Raw genomic sequence first — 13,026 nt, forward strand, 5'->3', positions numbered from 1 at the left:
TGCCAGGATGCCCGTCCGTCCTTGTGCGGGCGGGGGCGTGGCCTCCTTGCGCTGGCGTGCGCTGGTGACGGTTGCCGGAGGCCTGTCTCATCGCTGCGAGCGGCTCGTCGCTGTTTCACCCGGCCCCCGCGGGCGGTGTCCTGGACTTCTAGTTCTTAATTCCTGTTCTAGTACCGCAGGTGCAGCCTGCCACTCCCTCTTACCCGCATCCAGAGGTGTATTTCAGCGTGCTGGTTTACCTTGAGTAAGAAGATACTCTAGGACCAGCTCATCCTTTCCATGTCATTTTATATGCCCCTGGATGTTACGCTTAGCTCTCACATAGAGCTCTCTCCTTTTTTTCTTCCTCCTTGGTGTTTAGCTATACATTTGATAAATATTTCTAGGAGAACTAAAAAAAATGACTCCTTCACTTCTCTATACGTGTATTTATGCATTACATTATTATTTAAAAATTTTTTTCCTTGCTATGGCTTCTTACTAAATCCTTTTGGCTGGGCTCACCGCAGCAGACATGGAAAAAAGATGCTGTAAGTATATGCTAAAAAAATCAGATACCCTAAAAATCTAGTTTACAGCGGGTTTATCTAGCTGCTTTGCAGATGCCTTCGTTAGCGAGAAGCTGAGCTCCGGGCCCTGTTGGGGGTCAGCTCGTTTCTCTCCCACCCTGCGTTGGAGAGGTGGGGTGGGGGTGGGGGCTGCTCCCCGTGGTCTCAGGGATCCCCACCCCTTCCGCCATCTCAGCCTGACCCCACCCTGGGCGGGGGCCCCAGCATAACTGCCAGTCCCAGTCCAGGGGGCGGTGGGGGGCATGTGGCCCCGTGGCTGAGCCGGGGCTTCTGGCAGCTGCAGCTGGGCACCTGCTGCCTGGGGTGAGGCCAGGGCCCCCGGTGCCCTCCCCACGAAGGGGCTGGGTGCTGACGGGGGGGGGGAGCGGCAGGACAGCTCAGCAGGGCCCCCACGCCTCGGGCCTGGCCCCGAGCTAGGCAGGGCAGCCGCCCCCTACCCCCTGCCGCCCGCCTGTGCCCTCTGCCCCAGTTTCCACTGGCTAAGCGCCAGGGTCCCCCTCCCCATTCCACCTGCAGATGGGTGGGGGCCCCTGGGGAGCAGAGCCCAGGGCTCACGGGAGCGGGGGCCCCTGGTCCTGCAGCAGAGGGGTGCAGGGCTCGGGGCATGTGTCCACCCCTGCTCGTCCCTGGCCCCTGGGGGGCTGGGCTGGAGAGGCGGGGTGGGGGTCTGAAATGCTGAGGTGCAGGGGATCTGGGGGCCCCCAGTGGCTCTGTCGTTGGAACTCTCTGCCTCCTGGTGCCACGAGCCGGAGTCTCTGCAGGGCCCGAGGGTGCCGCCTGCCAGGCCACAGGCCCCCCACATACCTGGCTTCGCGGGTTCGGCAGCTCAGGGGCTGTGTGTGGCCCTTGTGGCCGGTGGCCGCTTGGGCAGACCGGGAGGCGGTGCTGGGGGTGAGAGGGGGCTGGCCCTGGGGGTCCGCAGAGCCAGCGGCTGAGCAGGGCCTCCGGGCGTGCCCAGTCCCCTGGCCCGGGGCTGAGGGCCAGGGGGGCTTGGCTCCGTGCCCCTCCTCCGTGTCCCCCCCTGACCCCTGGGGACCCCATGTCCCCACTCCCCAGATCCCCTTCCTCGCTCTCTGTGACCACCCCCACCCTCCCCTCTCAGCCTTGGGGCTCGCCCACTTTGGCCACCTGTCCCCAGCCCAGAGGCAGGACGGCTGAGGGACACCCGGCCCTGAAACCCTGGGGGCCACACGGACTTCAGAACTGACCCCGATTTGGGCTTTAGAAAGGATCCGGTCCCCGCGCGCAGTCATGGAGCACGCCTGCGGGGCAGGGGCAGCAGCGGAGCCCAAGGACCCCCCGCCTGGCGGGGACCTGTGCCCCGACCCTAAAGGACCGTGAGCCGTGAGCACGCGGCATCTCGGACTGCCGGGCGGTGGGTGGCACACCTCTACCGCAGCCCCCGCAGCGCGCCCCCGCAGCTCGCCCCCACAGCGCGCCCCCGTGTACATGTGCCCTTCGCACAAGACGGAGCTGGGCCAGGGGCCACCCGAGGGGACACATCCCCCGAGAGGCAGGGCCTGGGCTGGGCAGTCCTGGCCTCACCTTCCGGCGGGCACCGCTCCACCTGCCGTGCGGGGACGCGACGCGTCTCAAAGCGCGGGATGGCGGGTGGCCTCTGCCCAGGGGGCCTCTGCTGGGCCGCCTTTGGAAGCCGTGGTCTTGCCTGAGGCTCCTGCAGGACCCCCGAGGCCTGGCGCCGGGGCCAAGGGTCAGGGCCAGGCCCTGCGGGGACAGGGGCAGTGTGGGGGTGGGGTGGGGTTGGTGAGGTGAGGGGGCAGTGCCCGGTTCCAGACTCTTGCCTGGGGCTCTCCCGCTGCTGGCGGGTGACTGGGGCCCCTCTGGACTTGCATCTGGCCAGCGCAGCCCCCTGGATGGCTGCGGCGGCCCTGCAGAGGGACACGGCCCTGAGCGGGCCGGGGGCGCTGTGCAGCCACACCTTGGGGGCCTCTGCGCAGGCGGTTTTGGGAAGGAAGCCGCAGCGTGGCCGGCCGAGGGTCACCTCGGGCGGGTGGCAGGACCCCCCTCCCTGCTGCCTGCCCCAGGACCGCCTCCTGGCTGTGCCAGCTGCCCCCGGTCATGGGGTCGTGGCTGGTGGCCACGCTGCTTCCCCGGCGGTCAGCACCGAGGCCCCACGCAGCATCTCTTCTGCCGTGGAAGAGGCACGGGGACGGCCGAAGCCGGGAGGCGCCCTGGTCCTCTCGGGTCTCCCGGGGGGTGGGCTCTTCCCGACCCCACAGTGCCGTCCGTGGGGTGAGCGTCCAGCAGGCCCCGCTGCGCCCCCCGGGCTGGGCATCGCGCTGCGGCCAGGAGCACCTGGCAGCGGAAGGCCTGGGCCCACGGGCTGCTTGGCCGTCCCCGTGCTGGCGCTGCTTCACTGCCGTTGCCTGCCTTTAACATTACACGTGAGCTGTTAACTTGTCGGTCCTGGAATGTCTCGTTCAGGAGCCGAGGCCAAAGCCCGCGTTTTTTACAGGAAGTATCTTGAAATACATTAACCTTTTAAATTGCAACCAGTTAGTTACACTGTAAAACCTAGCGAGGTGTGAAGGAATCGATAGCCTGCTAATTAATTTTGGACTGGGAAAGTGTTTTCTACAAGAGGGGAGGGGCGGGGAGCTCTCTGTGCCTGTTCAGGCGGAGGCCTTCCGAGGGAGGATGGAATGGTTTCTGTTTCACAGGCTTGAGGGCATTCCTGAGTTTTATTTAGTTAGGTTTAAATTTTGTGTGTGGATTTCATAATAGTTAAAAGATTTATGCTGTACCTTATTCCGAATTCTTAGTCACATAAGAGGTAGGATTCTTAGAAAAATCAACAAAAGAACAGAGAGGTAAAGAAATAGTTGACTAGTAAGATAAGGCTGAGAGGAGTTAGGAGACAAAGATTCTGCTTGCTTTGTTAAGGCCCCCAGCCCTTGGTTAAACTTTGGGTGCAGATTTATCTCTGAGCACCCTGTCAGCCAAAGCAAAGAGGGAAATGGGTAGGGTAAGGCAGAGTTGGCCGTCCAGGTTCAGGGAGACATTTGCCCGTGGGACACACGATTCTGACTTGTTTTGGTCCTGAGGCCCCGGAAAACCTTTTTCTTGGAACCTCGTGGCTGGGACGGGATTTTATGATGGAAGTTTCCTCTGCAGCTGTCAGTGGTATCTGGATGAGCCTTTGTGGGAAGCCGGGTGCAAATCTAGAAAATTCTTTTCAGCGTGGAGCCAGGAGGACGCCCCCTGGTGAGGCGACATCACCCAGGAGCAGATTGAAAGTCTCTTCTGTCCTTGGTAAGTTATCCAGGGAGCTGGAATGGGCCCTTGCCTGCCTTTTCGTGAGCTGAGTTTTCGGTGGACCTTGGGCCTGCCTGCCGAGGGGCCCTTGGCGCTCGTGTTCCGAGGATGAAGGGAGTTTTCGGCGGCTTTGTCCCCGGGCCCGCCCTTCCCCGCGTCGCCCTTCTCCTGGACTCCCCTCTCCCTTCTGGAAATGGCCTCCAGATGGTTGGTTCTCCTTTGACAACCCTCGAGTGCGGCATTCTGGCCTCGTGCTGAGTGTCACTGGGCTCAGGCCGCTGCTTTGGCCCTTCCCTGTGCTGTCACGTGTGCTGAAATTACGCAGCAGCTCCTGGAAACGCGCGCAGCGTGCCCGCAGCGCCGCAGGGCTCCGGGCTCCTCTTCCGTGCCCTGTTCTTGAAGGAAGAAGACTTCCTGCAGTGTTTTCCTTTTGTCTTACTCCCTTAGGCTTATTTGGAGGACAGCAAGAAATAAGATCTTATTATAAAATCTCTTGAAAACATAGAAAAAAACCCAACTTGTTTACACATTACTTGAATTAAAGTACATTTTTTACCGTTTGGCTAGACCTTTCCCGTCCCCGTTTCGTATTTTCCTAAATTGAGCCGCGGCCACTCTCTCCTCTCCAGGTCATAGCCCAGAGGACAGGCCTGTGGGCCTGGCATTCTCCCGGCCTGCTTTGGGGCTGATGAGTCTGCCTGCAGCCCTGTGGCACTTTGGGCATGAGGGAGTTGTCGATTAAACTCTTGTTCTGAGTCTTCAGCCCATACTGATAATTTCTTGGGTGGTTCAGGGGAGCCTGGCTGGCCACGTGCGCCCTGCTTGCTTCTTGCTGTCAAAGCCTGGAGGCCTTTCTGGAGGAGCTCGCCAGGCTGGCTCAGATGTTCCTGCGTCTATCTTCAGATTTTGGTTCCGAGTGATTTTAATGAAAAATTTGCAAGTGCGTGTTCTGGGTAGAAGAAGGTGGGTGCCAGTGTCCCGCGGGAGGCCCTGCCTGGCCGCGGTTACTGTCTGGCCCTGGGCCCGCCCCTTCCCCTCGTTTGCTCCCGGCTCTGCGGCTGCTGCGGAGAGGGGCGTCCGGCCCAGGCCACCCGGTGCCACCGCTCTGCCTCTGATCCTGCCCCAGAATGTGCCAGATGCTCTATGGGCTCCTGGCGGGGTGTCCCGGCGGAGGGAGCGGGGGGCAGGAGGGGTGAGTCGGGGTTTAGCGCGGGACCCTTGCACTGGGCAGTGACCCTGCCCGGGCGGAGCGTGCCTCGCTGCCCCTCCGCGGCTGCCGCTGAGCCGCTCGCCAGCCTGCCGAGCTCTCCCTAGCCTGCTGTAACCTGGGCACGCTCCTGGGTCGGCTTGCAGGCCTGGTGGGCGCTCGCCCGCTCCTCTCACGTGCCGGCTGCCCTACCGCCTTGCTGCCAAGGGCGGGCAGGAAGCGCCACGCTCCGCTTCCTGCGCGGGGCTGCCCGGCACAGGTGCTGGCAGCCGGCTGGTGCCGCTGGCGCCCTCGCCTCGTGCCGACAGCGTTTGCCTGGGGTTTTGCGTTGGCTCTGCAGGACTAACTCGAGGAGCTCAGTGGTCAGTGCGTGCTGGAATTAGACTCAGGAGGCTGCCACCCTCTTTGCCCTGCGGCCCCCACCCAGCCAGGAATCAGGGAAGCAAATAAGCCCAAAGCTACTTTATGACAAGAAAATAAAGTGGATTCCCTTTTACACGTGGAATCTGGTTTCCATTGCTCGAAACGGGCCTGTGTGTGACGTGGATTTCTTGGTTTCTTCTATGAAATAGACTGTAGCCAGCTGGATCTTTGGGGAGTGTTTCCTTTGGTCTTTTTAGAAGGCAAATCCTGTCTGAATGGAGGTAGTGGCACTGTTTTGGCTGGCCTAGCCTTTCCAGGTCTAATGCCCGCATTTAAGTAACAAAGATGTTGGCAATTATGAATTACCTTGGTAATCCTTAAATTTGGTAATTGGCTTGGTTATGCTTGCCAGCTTAGGCCCTTGAAGTGTCATGGCCACAGGGGTAAACTGGGCATTTAACTCTATCAGTGTTATTTGTAAATATTCTAACGTCCTTCATCTCCATTCCTCTTATCAAGGCTAACTGATTATTATAACTGATAAAATTAACATTTGAATGAGAGCAGAACACTTCCCCTTCCTGCAAATTACTGGTATGATGGGAAAAAGTAAGGCAATAAATTTTGATATGAATTAGAGAGTATGAAATCTTCCTAGATCAGAATTCAGGGAGCACAACGTTAGGATTTATTTTGCTTTAAAGTTTGAAGGCAGTAGTAATCATCTTTATTTTTTAGGCAAGTTTTCTCAGAAGCAGTAAAGTTTAAAGAAAATAAATGAAAGATCTTATAATTCTTTTTTTACTTTTTTTTTTATCACTTAGTATCTTTTTGTGATAACATTAAAAGTATATCTAAATGTGGCTTTTCTGACCTTTTATGACTTTCAGTGGTTTGATAGAACTGGGCTGTATGAGAAGTTCTAAACCAACTAATTTGGGCAAAACTTTGTAGGTTTAGGAGAGTACTGGAAAACCTTACATTTACCAGCTTGAGAAGTTTCCACTCTTGTGCTGCCACAGACATTTTTACTCGATTTTGTGGGGGAATCTTGGCATCCAGCTGTGACATTTCTTTTTTGGTCTCAAAGAAGGTCTCGAACAATTCTGCCTGCGTTTCACCCTGTTACTGTCTGGAGCATGTGTGTTTCCTTTCAGCCCAGATGGGAACCGCCTTCCGTGTTTTCAAAGCACATGGGCCGGGTAGACAGCTGAGCATTTGTATTATAGGATCCTCTACGTTGGGTGTTTTTCCTTTCATTATTATTATTTTTTTAAAGGTTTATTTTTATTTATTTCTCCCCCACCCCCTCATTGTTTGCACTTGCTGTGTGTCTGTCTTCCTTGTTTGGTCAGGAGGCACCAGGAACTGAATTCAGGACCTCCAGTGTAGGAGGGAGGTACCTAATCGCTTGAGCCACCTCCATTCCCTGCTTTGTTGTGTCTCTCGTTATATTTTTACTTCTTGTGTCTCTTGTTGCATCAGCTTTGCTGTGCCTGTCATTGCGTCAGCTGTCTATCTTGTTCATCTTCTTTAGGAGCAGAGTCCCTGCTTTGTTGTGTCTCTATGTTTTTTCTCTTGTGTCTCTTGTTGCATCATCTTATTGTATCAGCTTGCTGCACCTGCCTCTTGCGCCAGCCCCGCTGTTGTCTTTAGGAGGCACTGGGAACTGAATCACAGACCTCCCGTGTGGTAGGCGGGAGCTCAATCAGTTGAGCCACATCCACTTCCCTCCTTTATTTTAATTAATGTTCCAGATACATCTATAGGTTTTTTTCACTTAGTAAATGTAAGTGATCTTTGGGCTTCTGACCATTTATTTGAATTACTAATAAATTTAAAGTGCAATACAAGATTTTCAGTGCATTCCGTAAATCTTCATTGAACTCCAAAAACAGCAGCTGCAGTTTGGCTGTATTGAATTACTACATGTTCAGTAACATTTCACATTAGAAGATACAGGGAAGAAATGTAGTTTCATAGTGAAACTAAGGTATCTAGGTGACTGTGTTAGACTCACTAGGGAAGTGTAGTGTAAATACTGGTATCAGCTGGTGTTTCTACTATCACTGCACAGCTGGGCCCCTGGACCGGCTTTGGAATTGGGGGCTGGGGGACCTCGCCTCGTCCTCGCCCGTCGTGCCTCGGAGTCTTTCTCAGCGTGAATGAGGAGAGAGCAGATAGGAGTGGGGGCAGGTCAGGGTTCGTGCCCCTTGCTCTGGTGGGGAGGGTGGGACCCCGTGGGTGGGCAGCGCAGGCCGGGGAGAAGGCGGGCTCCCCTCACAGTGTTCCCGAGCTTTCTGGGGAGCCCTCAGCACTGCCTGAGACTTGGTCAGGGCACAGGGGGGAGAAGCTGGGCAAAAACTGGGAGTTGGGGTGAAAATGGTGAAGAGTGCACCCGGACACCTTCTCCCCCACCTGCGCAGGTGGACAGAGAGGCTCGCCTGTCTGGGGAGACTGAGCTCCAGGGGCTCTGGCAGGGACCCCGGGAAGGGGCTGCCTGGGCAGTGACACCCCAGGTGCTCTGGTCCCAGAAGTTCTGACGCTAGGCTGTACCCCACCCACCAGCGCCCCGGTCGGGGGACGCGTGCATCCCGAGCAGGCTTCTTACTACCAAAGCCGCTCGCGGAAAAGGGTCAGCCTGCTTCGGAGCCCCTCGGCGGCGGTGCCACCTGTGCGCGTGTGTTTTTAAAATGGAGACGGGCCTCCGGGAGCTGCCATCATGAAAGCGACAGCAAGAGTCACAGAAAAAGGACCTTGGGGGAAGCCGAGGACAGCGATGTGCGATGCAGTAAATATCCTCAGAGAGGTGGGAAGGGCCCTTGCATCATTGAGGCAAGAACAGAAGGATATTAAAAAAGAAAGAAATGCTATTAAGTGCCCTTAAACTAAAAGATGCATTTACAAAAAGAAAGGTCTTGTAAATTAAAAGTATGAGAGCCTCAGTGGAGGTGGGAGGAGAGGATATAGAAAGGTAAATCCTAATTACCATGAGAAAAAGTTTGTAAATTATTCCTGACTTGAAAATGAGAAATATTAGTATAAGCATGGTTTTTGAAATTCATGAATGAATGCCAAAGGAATAACTGCTAGGCGGAAGGAGTGATTTGAGTAGCTCTGTCACCAGATGGCTCTGGTGTCTGGGCTTCTAAGTGCTCAGCTTTTGTCACATAAAATAATTTAAGGACACGCCGTAGGGCAGGCAGGGGAGTGAGGGAGTTTATGAAGAAACAAGGAAACGAGAAGTACGCGGTCCACGGTGGGCGGTGGGTGGGCTGCAGGGTGGGGCCGCGCAGGCAGGGCCTGGGCTGGGCCTCCACAAGTCCGTCGGCAGAGCTGACCAGTGCCCACCTGTCGTTCCTCAGGGGGCCACTGTGACGCCTTGGGGGCGACCACGGCTCTCCCCCTCGTTCCCAATGAGATTCCTGTGGCCAGGATCCCTCACGATCCCTCCCGAGGTGGCCGGGTGGAATCTCACGGCCGTGTTGTCTTTCCTCCTTGTTGTCTGTCCTCTGTTGTCTGTCCTCCGTGTCGTCTGTTGTCTGTCCTCCGTGTCGTCTGTTGTCTGTCCTCCGTGTTGTTTGTCCTCCATGTTGTCTGTCCTCCTCGTTGTTTGTCCTCCATGTTGTCTGTCCTCCTTGTTGTCTGTCCTCTTTACTCTCTCTCCGTGTTGTCTGCCGGGTCTGCCCCTATGCCCAGGTCTCCCCTCTCCTCTGCTCACCCACCTCAGCTCAGCGTACACACGTGTGGGCTCCCCCGGCGGTTCACACGGCCCTGCCAGTGAGGCGCTGCGCGGCCTCTAGCAGTCCCGTGCTGTGCACGTCAGCCCTCAGCCCGGGTCAAAGGAGCAGGTGCCCGCCTCAGCTGCAGCCAGACACCGTCCTGCTCGTGGGCTGATGGCGTGTGCCCCTGGGGCGGTCCACACACTGGGCTGTGCTTGGCCTGTGGCCGTGGAATCCAAACGCCAGGAGAGACTTCTCGGGGTTCCCCAGAGCTTGGCTAAGCAGTCCCGCCTCTGCCTTCTGACCCTTCTCCTCCCTCTGGCTGTGCTGTAGCTGCCGTCCAGGTGGAACGGACACCACAGGGTGGGGCAGGAAGGTGCGGCAAGGACCTTCGGTCCAGAAGTCCCTTCTGGTGGGCGTGGGTGGGTGTGTCCCCCCCCCGCAGGGTGCTGGGTTGGGACTTGGGGGGGCCGGGGTTGAGTCCGGTTCCTGATGTCCTCACAGCAGCGGGGGGTGGGCCAGGGGCTTTGGGCGGGGGGGCCTTGGGGCAGGCCTCGGGGGTGGCGGTGCCCAGAGGCCTGGGCAGGGCTGGGCGGGGCCTGCGGGCCCACGGCCCCCCTGTGGTTCCTCCTGGTGACAGGAGGGAGGAGCGTGTGAGCGTCACTGGCGCGGCGAGCTGGCGGGCGGGCCTGTCCTGGGGTTCCCGGGGAGCGGGGGACCTCCCCCCGCTCTGTCCTGGTCCCGTGGCCACCGCCCAGCGCAGGGGCAGAGTTTGGGCTGGGGTCTGGTGCCTTCTCTGCACTTGTCTGGGCTGACCCCGGCTCCTCTGTACTGAAGTGGGTGCGGGGACTGGGGATTGGCTGAGGGCCTTGTTCCTGTCGCCCTCCCCCGGGGTTGTGCGCAGTTTGCGGACACGAGGATGGTGGCCCTCCCTTGTTACGCTGTGCCGGGAAGCCCCTGGCCAGGGCGGCCTGGGCTGCACGGGGCGGCCCCAGTCTCTAGCCCTCGCGTCCTGGCCGCGCAGTGGCTCGGCTTCCACCCCGGGCCTTCGCTGACGGGGAGAGGGCCGCGGGTGCGGGCGTGGGCAAGGCCCTGCTTTCCCCGGGGGCGCGGTGGCGTGGGGCCGGCCGCCGGCGCTCCTTGGTCCTGGGCTCCCCCACGGGCAGGCGCGTGGCGGGGGCGTCCTCTCTGGGTCAGTGGGCTCCCGCCCCTGCCGCTCCCCGTGCCGCCCCCTCTGCGTGGATTCCATCCTGCTTGTGAGGGACTCCGGCAACGCGCGGAAGCGCGGCTGGCTCAGCTGGGCCCCGCCCGGCCGCGGCTGCAGGGAGAAGCGCGGCTGGCTCAGCTGGGCCCGCCCGGCCGCGGCTGCAGGGAGCCCTGCTCACCGAGCGCCCGCAGAGGACGGGCAGCACCTGGGAACGTCCAGACCGGGGCGCCGATCAATGTTCAGTCCGCCAGAGCCTTCCCTTGGCAAACCCAGGGCTCGGGGGCTCCACGACCAGTCTTTCCAGAAGAAAGTGGGAGAGGTTTCCTTACACAGGAATAGCCAGGGATGGGTGCCTAAGACTTGGATTGTTGAGTAGCTGCTCAACTTGTTAGGGCCTCGAGAATTTTCTCCTTTATAGTTCTGTTTTGTATCGAAACCGATGAAGTAAATGTTTTTATGTATCATAAAATAACTTCTTAGTTTAATAACTCCAGCCATTTTTGTTGAATCATCTTCTCTCAGAAATTTTATACTCCTTTCCTGGTCAATAAAAATAATTCAATTCATTCGACTGTTTATATCTTGTGATAGTGATGTAGATTAGGGTTTTTATTTTTTATCCTCATTTTTTTTTTTCCTATGGACCCCTTTGGTAGTTTGGTAAAGCCGGACAAATGTTTTTAAATGCACAAAATAAAATACATGGCATTGCAAAGGAAAACAATTCTACTGAAACATGGCTATCAGAATACTTAAAGAGCCACTGGTAGGTAATATTGCTGACTATTAGTGCATTGAATAACTCGCTCTGTCTCCTTGCTGTTATCTCATAACTGCTGGACGCTGGCTCATTCTGTAACTGCTGAAATGACCAAGAGCCCAAGAACGCGTCGAGCCGTAGCGTGTGGCCAGGGCTGTGGTTTGTCGGCGGCCGGGTCCCCAGCCCTGTGAACCTGCTGTTTTCTGACTGCCTTCACAATGGAGGGAAATGATGGGAATGGCCATGTTTGTTGGAAGTCAGTGACAATAAGTAATTTTCCCCACCCGAGTCTGTGGAGCCTCTGCATTGCAATAGCCTTAAGGAAGGTGACAGATTAAACAGATGTTTGTCCGTGGAGCTGGGCGGAAGCCACCCACGAGCATTTTAGGAGAAGAGAACGAAGCTGGGTGCACACAGCCCTCCGTGGAGGCCGGAACGCAGCCCTGCGCTGCCCACGCAGCCGGGAGCCCGTCCAGGGGTGCCCTGGACCTGGCCAGGAGGCCGGTGCTGCCCCTGCCTGGAGTTGGGGCTGCCGAGCTGTGGCTCCGTCGGGGTCCCGGCCGGGCTGGGCTGCGCGTGCAGGTCAGAGAAGGCTCCTTAGGACGTCACGCAGCGCTCGGCCCCTGGGGAGGGTGGGGTGTTGCCAAGGCAGAGCCTGGGTGCAGCCGAGTGGGCCCACGTGGCCCAGGGGAACCCATAAGGGGGTGAGTGGGGTAGAGTGGACAGAGGGCCAGGTGGGCAGGGGCCAGGCGGAGAGGGGCAGGGGCTGGGTGGTGAGGTGGGCAGGGGCCAGGCGGAGAGGGGCAGGGGCTGGGTGGTGAGGTGGGCAGGGGCCAGGCGGAGAGGGGCAGGGGCCAGGTGGAGAGGGGCAGGGGCCAGGTGGAGAGGGGCAGGGGCCAGGTGGAGAGGGGCAGGGGGCTGGGTGGAGAGGGGCGGGGGGTTGGGTGGTGAGGTGGGCAGGGGCCAGGCGGAGAGGGGCAGGGGCTGGGTGGTGAGGTGGGCAGGGGCCAGGCGGAGAGGGGCAGGGGGCTGGATGGAGAGGGGCGGGGGGCTGGGTGGTGAGGGGCAGGGGCTGGGTGGAGAGGGGCGGGGGGTTGGGTGGTGAGGTGGGCAGGGGCCAGGCGGAGAGGGGCAGGGGGCTGGGTGGAGAGGGGCGGGGGGCTGGGTGGTGAGGTGGGGAGGGACCAGGCGGAGAGGGGCAGGGGCCAGGTGGAGAGGGGCAGGTGGCTGGGTGGCGAGGGGCAGGGGGCTGGGTGGAGAGGGGCGGGGGGCTGGGTGGTGAGGTGGGCAGGGGCCAGGTGGAGAGGGGCAGGGGCCAGGTGGAGAGGGGCAGGGGGCTGGGTGGTGAGTGGCAGGGGCTGGGTGGAGAGGTGGGCAGGGGCCGGGTGGAGAGGGGCAGGGGCCGGGTGGCGAGGGGCAGGGGGCTGGGTGGTGAGTGGCAGGGGCTGGGTGGAGAGGGGCAGGGGACTGGGTGGTGAGGGGCGGGGGGCTGGGTGGAGAGGGGCGGGGGGACTGGGTGGTGAGGGGCAGGGGGCTGGGTGGTGAGTGGCAGGGGCTGGGTGGAGAGGGGCAGGGGCCTGGGTGGTGAGGGGCAGGGGCTGGGTGGAGAGGGGCAGGGGACTGGGTGGTGAGGGGCAGGGGCTGGGTGGAGAGGGCGGGGGACTGGGTGGTGAGGGGCGGGGGGCTGGGTGGAGAGGGGCGGGGGACTGGGTGGTGAGGTGGGCAGGGGCCAGGTGGAGAGGGGCAGGGGCCAGGCGGAGAGGGGCAGGGGGCCGGGTGGTGAGTGGCAGGGGCTGGGTGGAGAGGTGGGCAGGGGCCGGGTGGAGAGGGGCAGGGGCCAGGTGGCGAGGGGCAGGGGGCTGGGTGGTGAGGGGCAGGGGCTGGGTGGAGAGGTGGGCAGGGCCGGGTGGAGAGGGGCAGGG

At 59.6% G+C, this 13,026-nt stretch overlaps 1 protein-coding gene across 2 annotated transcripts in view; it reads left to right on the forward strand.

The window, feature by feature from the left end:
* Positions 1-13,026, forward strand: part of UTRN (utrophin) — a 437,542-nt gene that overhangs the window by 18,529 nt on the left and 405,987 nt on the right. The window lies entirely within an intron of this gene.

The sequence above is a fragment of the Dasypus novemcinctus genome, chromosome 11 (assembly GCF_030445035.2).
Source record: "Dasypus novemcinctus isolate mDasNov1 chromosome 11, mDasNov1.1.hap2, whole genome shotgun sequence".
NCBI lineage: Eukaryota > Metazoa > Chordata > Mammalia > Cingulata > Dasypodidae > Dasypus > Dasypus novemcinctus.